The sequence below is a fragment of the Ovis canadensis genome, chromosome 15, assembly GCF_042477335.2.
Source record: "Ovis canadensis isolate MfBH-ARS-UI-01 breed Bighorn chromosome 15, ARS-UI_OviCan_v2, whole genome shotgun sequence".
Classification (NCBI taxonomy): Eukaryota; Metazoa; Chordata; class Mammalia; order Artiodactyla; family Bovidae; genus Ovis; species Ovis canadensis.
This window is the reverse complement of record NC_091259.1, coordinates 84,406,968-84,421,012: the sequence shown is the minus strand read 5'-3', so window position 1 is coordinate 84,421,012 and position 14,045 is coordinate 84,406,968. Positions and strand designations below refer to the sequence as shown.

The 14,045-nt window shown below is 46.0% G+C and overlaps 1 protein-coding gene across 49 annotated transcripts in view; it reads left to right on the top strand.

Moving 5' to 3' along the window:
- The first annotated feature begins 6,935 nt into the window (after positions 1 to 6,935).
- Positions 6,936 to 14,045, top strand: part of CELF1 (CUGBP Elav-like family member 1) — a 67,282-nt gene continuing 60,172 nt past the window's right edge. For 11 of the 49 annotated variants that reach the window (XM_069555657.1, XM_069555654.1, XM_069555641.1 and 8 more), the window contains exon 1: positions 6,936 to 7,482. The gene's annotated coding sequence lies outside the window, so the exon portion shown is untranslated. Of the gene's footprint in view, positions 7,483 to 8,509; positions 8,571 to 14,045 lie in introns of all 49 variants that reach the window. The other 38 variants (XM_069555633.1, XM_069555631.1, XM_069555624.1 and 35 more) reach the window with 14 other exon arrangements.

Below are 14,045 nucleotides of genomic sequence, written 5' to 3'. Positions count from 1 at the left end.
TATATATATAATATTCTAGGCTATGGATATATCATACTTTATCACTTTTTGTGTCAAATTTTATGCAATTCTAACAATGTTATGATCCCTCTCTAGTCTTATCCTGATTATTTTCTCAAGAAATGCTCCTAGAAAGATATGTAAACTTTGAGATTCCTCCAGACAATCTGAATTTTACTCCCACCAGCACGTGGAAAAAAGCTTGCTTCCCTGAACCCTCATTAACATTTTTAAAAACAAATCTTCCTCAATTTGGAAGGCAAAAAATTAAATGGGAAATTTTCATCCTTGTTTACCTCACATCAGGCTTTTTTTGCATTTGGACTGTTGAGTGTTTTTGTCTGTATTGGGAAGCCCTTTGAAGTTCAAACAATCTGTAGTCTTCACGTAATTGTTCTGCCGCCCAGCTCTGGGCTTAGTGGTAATTAGAAAGGACTGGCCCTACGTCCGGCGGCAGATAGATGGGGAAAGATTCTGGTTGCCCGTCCAGAACTGTCTATTGAGCTGGACACTGTGAGAACCAGAGAGAGAAGAGGTTAGCAGGCCAGGTGTGGCCGAGGCTCATGGCAGGGTGCAGGGCTGACTGAGGGGGAAACTGGGTCTTGTTCTGATGGGCGGGGCCATGCTCAGTAAATCCTTAATCCAATTTTCTGTTGATGGGCGGAGCTGTGTTCCCTCCCTGCTATTTGCCTGGGGCCAAACTATGGTGGGGCAGCGCCACTTCAGACACAACTGGAGATGCTCAGAGAGCTCAAACAAACCTCATGCGCACAGAGGCTGAGACAGAACTGTGTGTGAGCATCTCCTGCAGAGGTACGGGCGGCGGCGGTCTGCCGCGGGGACAGGGGCTCTGGGTGCAGCAGACTTGGGTGTGGAAAAAGCCCTCTTAGAGGAGGCTGCCATTAACCCCACCGCAGAGCTGCCAGAACGTACACAGGACTGGGAAATAGGCTCTTGGAGGGCACAAACAGAAGCCTGTGCACCAGGACCCAGGAGAAAGGAGAGTGACCCCACAGGAGACTGCCCCGGACTTGCCTGTGGGTGTCCGCGAGTCTCCGGCCGAGGCTGCTGCAGGGCTGGGGGCACTGAGTGCAGCAGTGCATCATGGGACTGATGCACTCCTTCTGAAGGAGGTCGCCATTCTCTTCATTACCTCCACCATAGTTTGGCCTGGATAAATAGCAGGGAGGGAACACAGCTACACCCACCAACAGAAAATTGATTGAAGATTTACTGAGCATGGCCCCACCCATCAGAACAAGACCCAGTTTCCCCCTCAGTCAGTCTCTCCCTTCAGGAAGCTTCCATAAGCCTCTTATCCTTCTCCACCATACGGCAGACAGAATGAAAACCACAGTCACAGAAAAGGAACCAACCTAATCACATGGATCACAGCCTTGTCTAACTCAAAGAAACTATGAGCCATGCCCTGCGGGGCCACCCAAGACGGGCAGGTCATGGTGGAGAGGTCTGACAGAACGTGGTCCACTGGAGAAGGGAACGGCAAGCCACTTCAGTATTGTTGCCTTGAGAACCCCATGAACAGTATGAAAAGGCAAAAAGATAGGATACTGAAAGAGGAAAGCCCCAGGTCGGTAGGTGCCCACTATGCTGCTGGAGACCAGTGGAGAAATAACTCCAGAAAGAATGAAGGGATGGAGCCAAAGCAAAAACAACACCCAACTGTGGATGTGACTGGTGATGGAAGCAAGGTCCGATGCGGTAAAAATATTGCATAGGAACCTGGAATGTTAGGTCCATGAATCAAGGCAAATTGGAAGTGGTCAAACAGGAGATGGCATGAGTGAACATCAATATTCTAGGAATCAGCGAACTAAAATGGACTAGAATGGGTGAATTTAACTCAGATGACAATTATATCTACTACTGTGGACAGGAATCCTTAGAAGAAATGGAATAGCCATCATGGTTAACAAAAGAGTTAAAAACGCAGTACTTGGATGTAATCTCAAAAATGACAGAATGATCTCTGTTCATTTCCAAGGCAAACCATTCAATATCACCGTAATCCAAGTCTATGCCCCAACCAGTAATGCTGAAGAAGCTGAAGTTGAAGACCTACAAGAACTTCTAGAACTAACATCCTAACATCCAAAAAAAGACGTCCTTTTCATTATAGGGGACTGGAATACAAAAGTAGGAAGTCAAGAAACACCTGGAGTAACAGGCAAATTTGGCCTTGGAGTACAGAATGAAGCAGGGCAAAGGCTAATAGAGTTTTGCCAAGAGAATGCACTGGTCATAGCAAACATCCTCTGCCAACAACACAAGAGAAGACTCTACACATGGACATCACCAGATGGTCAACACGGAAATCAGCCAAAGGTGATTATATTCTTTGCAGCCAAAGGTGGAGTTCTACACAGTCAGCAAAAACAAGACCGGGAGCTGACTGTGGCTCAGATCATGAACTCCTTATTGCCAAATTCAGACTTAAATTGAAGAAAGTAGGGAAAACCTCTAGACCACTCAGGTATGACCTAAATCAAATCCCTAGCGATTATACAGTGAAAGTGAGAAATAGATTTAAGGGACTAGATCTGATAGACAGAGTGCCTGATGAACTATGGACAGAGGTTCATGACATTGTACAGGAGACAGGGAGCAAGACCATCCCCAAGGAAAAGAAATGCAAAAAGGCAAAATGGTTGTCTGAAGAGGCCTTACAAATAGCTGTGAAAAGAAGAGAAGTGAAAGGCAAAGGAGAAAAGGAAAGATATACCCATTTGAATGCAGAGTTCCAAAGAATAGCAAGGAGAGATAAGAAAGCCTTCCTCAGTAATCAGTGCAAAGAAATAGAAGAAAACTATAGAATGGGAAAGACTAGAGATCTCTGGAAGAAAATTAGAGATATCAAGGGAATATTTTATGCAATGATGGGTTCAATAAAGGACAGAAATGGTATGGACCTAACAGAAGCAGAAGATAATAAGAAAAGGTGGCAAGAATACACAGAACTGTACAAAAATGATCTTCATGACCCAGATAATCATGATGGTGTGGTCACTCACTAGAGCCAGACATCCTGGAATGTGATCAAGCAGGCTTTAGGAAGCATCACTACAAACAAAGCTAGTGGAGGTGATGGAATGACAGCTGAGCTATTTCAAATCCTAAAAGATGATGCTGTGAAAGTGCTGCACTCAATATGCCAGCAAATTTGGAAAACTCAGCAATGGCCACAGGACTGGAAAAGGTCAGTTTTCATTCCAATTCCAAAGAAAGGCAATGCAAAAGAAAGCTCAAACTACCGCACAATTGTACTCATCTCACACGCTAGTAAAGTGATGCTTAAAATTCTCTAAGCCAGGCTTCAATAATACATGAACCATGAACTTCCAGATGTTCAAGCTGGTTTTAGAAAAGAAGGAGGAACCAGAGATCAAATTGCCAACATCCACTGGCTCATCGAAAAAGCAAGAGAATTCCAGAAAAACATCTATTTCTGCTTTATTGACTATGCCAAAGCCTTTGACTGTGTGGGTCACAATAAACTATGGAAAATTCTGAAAGAGATGGGAATACCAGACCACCTGACCTGCCTCCTGAGAAATGTGTATGCAGGTCAGGAAGCAACAGTTAGAAATGGACATGGAACAACAGACTGGTTCCAAATAGGAAAAGGAGTACAACAAGGCTGTATATTGTCACCCTGCTTATTTAAATTATATGCAGAGTACATCATGAGAAACGCTGGGCTGGATGAATCACAAGCTGGAATCAAGATTGCCAGGAGAAATATCAATGACCTCAGATATGCAGATGACACCACCCTTATGGCAGAAAGTGAAGAACTAAAAAGCCTCTTGATGAAAGTGAAAGAGGCGAGTGAAAAAGTTGGCTTAAAGCTCAACATTCAGAAAACAAAGATCATGGCATCTGGTCCCATCGCTTCATGGCAAATAGATGGAGAAACAGTGGAAACAGTGGCAGACTTTATTTTTGGGGGCTCCCAAATCACTGCAGATGGTGATTGTAGCCATGAAATTAAAAGGCGCTTACTCCTTGGAAGGAAAGTTATGACCAACCTAGACAGCATATTAAAAAGCAGAGACATTCCTTTGCCAACAGAGGTCTGTCTAGTTAAGGTTATGGTTTTTCCAGTAATCATGTATGGATGTGGGACTATAAAGAAAGCTGAGAACCGAAGAATTGATGCTTTTGAACTGTGGTGTTGGAGAAGTCTCTTGAGAGTCCCTTGGACTGCAAGGAGATCCAACCAGTCCATCCAAAAGGAGATCAGTCCTGAGTGTTCATTGGAAGGACTGATGTTGAAGCTGAAACTCCAATACTTTGGCCACCTGATGCGAAGAGCTGACTCATTTGAATAGACCCTGATGCTGGGAAAGATTGAAGGCAGGAGGAGAAGGGGACGACAGAGGATGAGATGGTTGGATGGGATCACCAAGTTAATGGACATTCAGTTCAGTTCAGTTGCTTAGTTGGGTCCCACTCTTTGCGACCCCATGAACCTCAGCACACCAGGCCTCCCTGTCCATCACCAACTCACGTAGTTTACCCAAACTCATGTCCATTGAGTCAGTGATGCCATCCAACCATCTCATCCTCTGTCATCCCCTTCTCCTGCCCTCCTTCTTTCCCAGCATTAAGTTTGGGCAAACTCTGGGAGTTGGTGATGGACAGGGAGGCCTGGTGCGCTGCAGTTCGTGGGGTCGAAAAGAGTTGGACATGACTGAGCGACTGAACTGAATTGAGGTTGCAGGAAGTTTCTGAAGACTAGACAATTCATTCTTTTTTTTTTATACTCAGTACCTTGATATGTCTTCTTGTTAATTCAGCAATGTTTATTGATGAATCGGGGAGCTGGATGAAGGTGGTCAAAGGTACAAACTTGTCATTATAGATACTAGCAATATAATGTACAAGGTGATGATGATTGTTAGTTGAAATCTGAAAGTAGTTAAGAGAGATCTTGAGAGTTCTTATCACAAGAAAAAAACATTTTTTCTTTTTCTCCATCTGTATGAGATAATAAAGTTAATTAAACTGATTATGGTAATCATTTCACAATATATGGAAATTAAAAAAAAACCACAATATTTATTGATCACCTACATGGCATAATTTTAGGCCCTGAGGATGGGAAACAGACAGAATTCCTATGCCCATAGAGTTTACCTTCTGGTGTGGGAAGAGTACAAATAAGTAAAATATGAAGTGCAAAATATACTATGTTGGATGGTGATAAGTGGTTCAGATAGAAGATAGAAGCAAAGCAGGAAAGGGGGATTGGAAACATGGGGGTATGTGTGTGTATTCTGAAATAGGGTGGTCAGGGAAGGCCCAACTGAGAACGTGACATTTAAATCAAGACCTGAAGGAGGTGAGGAGGTGAAACACATGGATATCTGGATGATTCGATGGTATACAAAAGAATGGAAAAGATTCTCTGCTTAAATGGTTTCTACAATCTACAGCAGCTGGGAGACAAATATAAAAATAATTGTGGTAGTGTACATGACTAAGCGACTGAACAATAACAACATATGACAACCTTCTATAAGCTGTAATGGTCTATAAATGGAAGACGTTTTCAGTAAATTACACATAAAACTATTAACAAGAACAAGATCATATATCAGCATTATTTGTTGTCACTAAGTCCTGTCCGACTCTTTGCAACCCCATGGACTGCAGCACGCCAGGCTGCCCTGTCCCTCACTATCTCCCTGAGTTTGCTCAAACTCACGTCTGTTGAGTCGGTGATGCCATCCAACTATCTCATCCTCTGTTATGCCTTCTCCTCCCGCCTTCAGTCCTTCCCAGCATGTCTTTTCCAATGAGTCAGCTCTTCGCATCAGGTGGCCAAAGTACTGGAGCTTCTGCTTCAGCGTCAGTCCTTCCAATGATTATTCAGGGTTGATGTCCTATAGGATCGACTGGTTTGAGTATCGGGCTTTCCTGGTGGCTCAGAGGTTAAAGCGTCTGCCTGGAATGTGGGAGACCCAGCTTCGGTCCCTGGGTTGGGAAGATTCCCCTAGAGAAGGAAATGGCAACCCACTCCAGTACTCTTGCCTGGAGAATCCCATGGAGGGAGGAGCCTGTTAGGCTACAGTCCATGGGGTCGAGTTATAATGTATATAAAATGATAAACTATACAACACAACTAGAAAATCTGATAGTGTACAATTTAAGGGTTAATTGTTTAGATCTACATGGTACTAGAAACACTGTGACTATTTTTTTTTCCTCCTAAGAGAGGAAAGAGGTGCTTCCAACACATGGGCAAACCCTTGAGGCCTGTGCTTGGGAGTCCACTTATTTTTTTTTTTTGTGGTAAGGTAGGGTATAATCAGTATTTGTGGGTAGAAGAGTTATTGCTCTGAGAAGCCAGATGTTTCGGAGAAATCATTTGCAAACCCATGAGTTATTTGCATGTTGTTGGGGTCAAAAGGTCTTAGAACTAAGTTTTCTTTCTCTGCATTTTACTGTCCCACAAGATGTAGAACTTGTGGGAATAAATGACGTTGACCTTTTAAACAAACAAACGAAAGAAAGAACAAACTATTGAACTATTTGCATTCACCTAGATCCTGGGATTTCTGGGTCACTCTGAAGGAGGTCTTCAGGAACCTAGCCTTGGTTACAGAAAAAAAAAAAAAATTTTTTTTTTTCACCGGAAGAAGCAGGTTAGGGCTGGAAAAATCAGTCTTTTAGTAGAACTCTTATGAGCTTCCTGGCGCTCCAAGGATTTTTGCAAGGTTGTGAGTTCACCCAGCTGATCATCCTGCCAGAGGGCTTTCGTCTAACTCTGAAAGCTTGCAATACACTTACAGTCCACGTCTCAGCAGACAAGGAAGGCCCTGATCCCGTTGCTTATCGGCTGGGTTAGAAGGGAGGGTGTGTCAGGTGCCCAGCGCTGGCCAAGCACCATCCCATTCACTCACCCATTCATTCAGCAAGTATTTTATTATGCGTATATTCAGCGCCAAGCAGAGGTCGGCGCCCGGCCAGTTCGTCCGGAACTCTCGCGGGTGAGGGGCGCAGAGCCGAGAACTTCCAAGTTTTCAGGCCGGGGGTCTTCCCCGCGTCTTCCCTCCAGCGGAGTAACGAGACAAAGAGACTTGCCCTCGCCGGAACCCTCGGGCCCGGGCTCCCGCGCGGCTGCTTCTCCACTCCCCCGCCCGAGGGGGCGCTGCAGCGCCGGGCGCTCGGCCCGCCCCTGCGCCGGGCCCCGCTCGGCTCGGCGCTGCGGACGGCACCGCGGTGGTACGTTCCCCCGAGCCGCCCTCCCCCTCCGCGTCGGCCCTCCCCGCCGGTGGTAGGCGCCGGAAGTGCCGCCATTTTGGGGTGTTCTGCTCTGGCGGCGGCGGCAGCGGCGGCGGCGGCGGGACGCGGCGGCTCCCCCGGGACTCGGCCTCAGCAGCGAGGCGGCGGCGGCGGCGGCTGCGGAGGCGCAGGCAGCAGCTGAGGCGGCGGCGGGCTGAGGTGCAGCCGCTGGTGAGTGCGGCGGCCGCGGGATAACGGGCCGCGCGGGTGGGAGGGAAGGGGCAGGAGGGAGGCGCCGCGGGGCGGGTCCGGTCCGGGCGGCCCCGCGGGGTCACCAGGGCCCCTCCCGGCGCGGCCGCTCCGGCTTCCCCGCGGCCCCTGGAGGCAGGTCCGCGGTCTCTCCCCGGGTGTCGGGGTCCTCCGCTGCCCGGGTCCCGGCGCGTGCCTCGGCGCCCAGGGAGACCCGCCCTCCTCGTGGCCTTGCCCCTTGCCCGCGCCCTTTGCCTTCCCCCTCGGGGCTCCGAGGGCTCGGTTCCCTGCCCCGGGGGTAGCTCCATCCTCCTTTTTTCCGGCCGCCGTGCCAGACCGAGGCTGCCTGCCCGGGACACCCCTTCCCTGCGCCTGTCGCCCCACGTGTTCTCGGTGCTTATCCTTGGGGTAGGGGTGGGGTGTCCCCAGGACCCCCGCCTCTGGAGGGCCGCGCTGCTTCTCTGGAGCTTCGGGAGCCCCCCAGTTCCTCGCCCCAGATCCGCTAGGGCCTTGGCTCACCCTCCCCCCACGTCAGGTGCTCACCCAGTCATGGCCTAGTAGCTGGGCTGGATTCTCGCACCCGGGAGCGCCGAGAGCACGGCCGGGAGCTTTCTTCCTTCGCTAAAGGACCTGCTTTTGGAATTGAAGCTTCTGGCGTCTTCGGTTGCGGTTCTCTGGGAAGAATGTTGTTTTAATTCTCGAGGACGGTTGTAGGCTTGAAGCAGCTTCTCTTTGGTTTAGGCTCATCCCCGTAGTGGAGGGGCAGGTGGTAGGGTTTTGGTCGGAGGAGGCTGCTTTAGCAAAATGGAATCCTTTTTTTTCTTTTTCTCGCCAACAAAGTTAATGCTGTACTTTTATTACCTTCGAGTGAGAAGGCTGCCTAGTAGTGTCAGACAGCGTGGAGTGCTTTATAATGCTTGCAGTGTAAGAGGTTACAGACACCCGATGAATCCTTTGCGAGAACGTCACCCTTAATAAAGGTCTTTTCGCTTTCTTTGATGCTCTGTAGGTTGAAGAGGCTTTAGTTGGATTCTCCGGCCTTTTCCACAAGTGCGACATCTCTCGGAGGGGTATTGCCAAGTTTCAGTGTCTCCTGAAATTCTCGCTGAGGAAGGGTCGTCTCTGAGAACCACCAAGGGTTCTTTCCACTTTAATATTCACGAGTCCACTTGGAAAATAATCCAGTTGCCATAGCGTGCATAAACTATTGCTCCAGCTCCCTCCCCTACGGCTGTGTTGTTACATTCTTCTGACTTTACTTATAAGTCTGCGGTTTCTCCTCGTAAGTTAGCAAAGATGGAAGCAGTGCTGGTAGGGAAGCGAAGCCGGAGCTTTCAGCTGTTGCTTCAACCAGGAAGTTGAGTTTCCCCAGCGGGCTCTTGGCTCTTGACTGTCCACAGCCTCATTCCATTGAAAATGGCCCTTGACCCAGAGCACAGGCCTCAGCTTCTTTCCAATTATTCATTCATTTTTGCCCACGGGGTTTTCTTCTCCTCAGTTGGTATCTAGACTTAAAATCCATTCGCTGCTGAGGCTAGATGAGCTGGTGAGATAGAATAGCTTTTCCAACCACTTCACTTTTCAGATGAGGAAACAGAGCCTCAGCTTCCAGATTACTTGCTTAGGACAGTTTCAACATAGATTAAATATATATATATATATATGTATATATATGATGAGCAGTAATGCAGATTGCTCTTTAAGATGTGGTGGAACGGAAAGGACTTGAAGTTGGAAGGCCTTAATTGTCATCCCTGCTCTGTTACTAGCCATACAGCCTGGACCAAGTGTCTTGCTTTGCACCTCAGTTCATTCTCGTCTGTGAAATGTAGGGAATCATGGCTGTTTCACATGGTACCAGTTCAGCTTCAGTGCAGTAGTGTGGTATCAGAGGCAGACAGTGAAATTTTAAGCCAGAATGATTTATTCTTCTGACAGTTATATTTCTTATTACAGAAGTTACAAATGCATTATTAAAAATGCAGATATGCCAGAAAGGGAGAGCTTTACCCTTAGTTCCACCACTCAGAGGTGATTGGTAATGTTTAGTCTTTATGTCACTATCTCTTTTTATATGTAGTAGAAAAGTTTATTATTTTATCAAAATAGGCTTATCCTAGTTAATAGTTTTGTGATGTGTTTTTAGGATTTAATAATAGGTGATAGGCATTAACAACTACATATTAAATGATGCTGTGTTTATAGCTCCAGCACATGTGAGTTAGGCCAGAGGCTATCCCAGCATGGGAGCTGAGAATTTGCTCTTTTAAATATGCTGGGTTGAAAGGAGAGGAGAGGAAGGGCAGAGACCTGACATTTATTATATGTCTACTGTGTGATTTTTTTTTTTTCCTTTTTAAAAATATTTTGGCTCTGCTGCTGAACGTAGAATCTGAGTCTTGAATTCTGTGCCCTTTCCTGTGACTGCCAGTGTAGCTTCTTTAACTTAACTTTCCTGGGAGGCCAGACATAGTACATAATAAGGAACTGGGAGGTTAAAGGTGGTGGTGATGTGCCTTGGGGAGGGAAGGAAAAGGGCTGTCACATGGAGGCTGGGGTGAAGAAGTTGGAGGAAGCAGAAGCGTAGGATCCTCTCTGAGCTCCAGGATCTGGGTACTTCAACATATTGCGCTCTTTTCTTAAACCAGCAAATGATAGAATTTGGTTAAACTCTGTTTCCTCTGCTTTTTTTTTAACAGCTGTATTGAGATGTAATTCACATACTGTACAGTTTTGTAGTTTTAGTGTAGTACATTATTTTAAAAATTGTGATAAATCTAACACAGTTTTCCATTCTAATCATTTTTTTAATGTGGCATAAAGCACATAACCTGAAAGTTACCGTCCTAATTATTTTTGAACGTATGGTTTTGTAGCGTTAACTTGTGATTGCCAAGTGGTGTCTGACTCTTTTGCAGCCAGATGCACTATAGCCCGCTAGGCTCCTCTGTCCATGAAATTTCCCAGGAAGGAAAACTGGAGTGGGTTGTTGCCGATTCCTCCTCTAGGGGATCTTCCCAAACCAGGGATTGAACCCATGTCTTCTGCAGAGAGGAGAGTTGTTTACCACTGAGCCATCAGGGAAGCCCCTGGCATTAAGTACATTCATATTAATGGAAAATAGATCTCCAGAACTTTTTCATGTTCTAAATCTGAAATTATATATCCATCAAACAACTCCCATTTTCTTCCTCTTCTCCTCACCCCAGCCATTCATAACTGCCATTCTGCTTACTACTTCTATGAATTTGACGACTTTTCTATTTATAGGTGGCTATTTGTGACTGGGTTCTTTCACTTACTAGAGTGTCTTTAAGGCTCATCTGTGTTGTAGCACGTGGCAGGATTTCTTTCCCTTTAAAGGCTGAATAACCTGTTATGTGAATATGCCACACTTTGCCTGTATATTTGTCGATGGACACGGGTTGTTTCCACCTCCGGGCCATCGTGATTGGCGCTGCTCTGAGTATGGCTGTTCAGTCTCTTCCGGCTGGTGCTCAGGAGTGGGTTTGCTGGAGCGTGGGGTGGTTCTCTGCTGAAGTCTTTGCGGAGCCTCCGTACTGTTTTCCAAGGATTGCACTGTCATACCATCCCACAAGCAGTGCGCAAGAGTCCGTCCATCTCCCCAGGCTCCCCAGCGTTTGTTTTCTTTTTTTGGCCACACCATGGGGCATGCAGGATCGTAGTCCTCCCCCCGAGACTGAACCCTGCCCCGTGGCTGGAGCACAGAGTCCTCGCCACTGGATGCCAGGGTTCTTCTCTGACCGTAGTCATTCTAACGGGTGTGAGGACTCCCTGTGGTTTTGATTTGCATTTCTGACTAATGATCAACATCTTTTCATATGCTTGGTGACCATTTCTATATCAGCTTTGCAGAAATGCCTGTTGAAGTCCTTCGCCCATTTAAAAAAATAAAAAAATTTGGGTGGTGTTGAGGTGAAGCTCTTCATTTGCTCTGAATGTTGGCCCCTTAGCAGATGTCTGAGGCTCACACACACTTTCGCCTGCGCCTTTCCACTCTGTCGTGTCCTTTGTTTTTGCTTTTGTAGCCTGTACTTTTGGTGTCTCATCCCAGAAACCACTGCCCAGTCCAGTGCCCTGAAGCTTAGCCCCTGTTTTCTTCTCCGAGTTTCATAGGTTTAGGTCATTTTCACCTTTTTTTTTTTGGCTGCTCCATGCCACTTGGCTTGCAGGATCTCACTTTCCCGAAGAGCAGTTGAACAGGGGCCACAACAGTGCAAGCCCGAAATCCTCAGCACTAGGCCGCTAGGGAGCTCTCCCCGTTTCAACAGTGCAGTGCAACAACACGAAGCACATTCGTTGCGCAGTCGTCGTCTCTGCCTGTTTCCAAAGTGCTTTCTTCAACCCAAGCAGAAAATCTGTAACCATTAAGTAATAACCATCCATTGCTCCCTCCTCGCCCCTGGTAACCTCAGGTCTACTGGCAGTCCCTGTGAATTTGCCTGTTCTGGATATTTCATGTAATTGGAATTGTGCAGTGTTTATCCTTTTGTGTCTGGCTTATTTCATGTAGCCCAGTTTTCAAAGTTTGTCCATGTGTAGCAGGTATTAGGACTTTCTGTGGTTGAAGTCCTCTGCTGATTGAAGTCAGGGACATCTCCTTCATCTTGGTATCTTGCCCTCTCTTGGTGCTCCCTAAAGGCTCTTGAATTGGTTAGAATGCTTGCTCTTCATGGGAATTGCCAATTACAGGGGGATGTCCACAGATTCCCTCAGATCTTTGAAACGTATCAGTGTGCTTAAAAGTATGTCACAGTAACCCAGATCACGAGTATCAGCATCACTTCTGGTTTGCGGTTTGTATGTACAGGAGAAGCACCACATGAAGAGAAAGAAAAGGCAAGTTTCTGCTCTCACTGTGTAACTTGCGCGAGTGCCTTTTGCTCCAGGAGTGGGCTGGTGTCCCGGCAGCCCATACTGTGTAGGGAAAAACCTATAGACCTGGCGTTTAATGGCCTGCTTAGAATTGATAATGAATACTTTAAGGGTTAGAGCCTTCTGAAGGTTCTCATAAGCCTCCGAGTCTGTTTCTGTATATTCAGAGTATTCTCATGGTGAAAGGCTTTCTTCTTACGATGAGCTTTTCCTTGTTTATTTGGAGGCTTATAACTGATTTTGAGCTGCTTGACTGTCTACTTTTCCTCTCTGCTTTTTGGACGTAGCCTCCAACTCCTTTTTTCTTCCTCTCCACTAACAAAAGGAGCGTGATTAATATTAATTCTTGGGACGTGAGATGAACTGGAAGTTTTATTTGGTTAACTCTGTTGTCCTAAAGAGGTGTTACAAGCTTCCCAGTACTTGATGCACGGGATTTTACTGTAGTGTTAGTGAGGAATTTATATACCCCCTTTTTTTTTTAATGATTTATTTAGGGTCATAGTTGCTGCGCTCAGGCTGTCTAGTTAGAGAGAGCAAGGGCTACTCTTTAATTCTGGTGTGTGGGCGTCTTGTTGCGGTGGCTTTCCCAGTGGCAGAGCACGGTCTCTTGGGCACACAGGTTTTGATAGTTTTGGCTCTCGGACTCCAGGGCACCCAGTAATTGTGGCGCATGGGCTTAGTTGCTCTGAAGCATGTGGGATCTTCCTGGTCTAGGGATCAAACGGGTGTCCCATTCATTGCAAAGTGGATTCTTAATGGCTTAACCACCAGGAAAGCCCCTTACATTCCTCTCTTTCAAACAATATGAACCATTTTTTTGTTCAGAACTATTCCTTGATTCTTGATTATTTTTGGTAATAGTTAAAAGTAGACTGTATCATGGAAGTTCAAGTATTTCACTATATGTTTGAAATAACAATTAACTTTATATGTAGGCCTTGTTAGCAGAACTTACAAATTCTGCTAATTGATTGCTATTAATATAATCTTGTATTTACCTGCACACCTCTTCCTAGAGGTGCCATGGCCTGCTGAAATGTTCAAAGAGCAAGTAAAATACAAACAAAATTTTTATACTAATTTTTTAATTGAGGTATGGTTGATTTACAGTATTATATGTTTCAGACGTACGACAGTGATTCACAATTTTTAAAGGTTTTGCCCCATTTATAGTTATCAAATATTGACTGTATTCCAAAACAAGAAATTTTTTAACAAAACGTGGAGAATTAATCTCATAATTGAAAGTTGCTTCTAGGAGTTTTTAAAATTGGTTTGAAATCTGGTTTGAAAGAATGTGACTTGAATAGGGTTTATGAGCAGAGCCTGGCAGGGGTAGGTTTGACACCTCCAGCTCTGGGCCTTAAATTGGTAATATCACTGTGTGACCGTAACATTTCTGGGCTCCGCCCCCCATCTTTAAAATGGAGATCACCTGGAGTGGTGATGTGAGGATTGATTGAGATAACTTGAGTTGGGCGCTGAGTCGTGCCTGGTACAGTGCTGATAATGCTGTTTCCTTTTTCCATCTGTAAAAATGGGCCTACTGCTCCTTCGTTGCTCAGTAATGCAGTTAAGCCAAATGAAAGACGCAGTTAGCATGGCTCGTGGGCCGCACATTGACGGTAGCTATGCCAGCGTTCCTT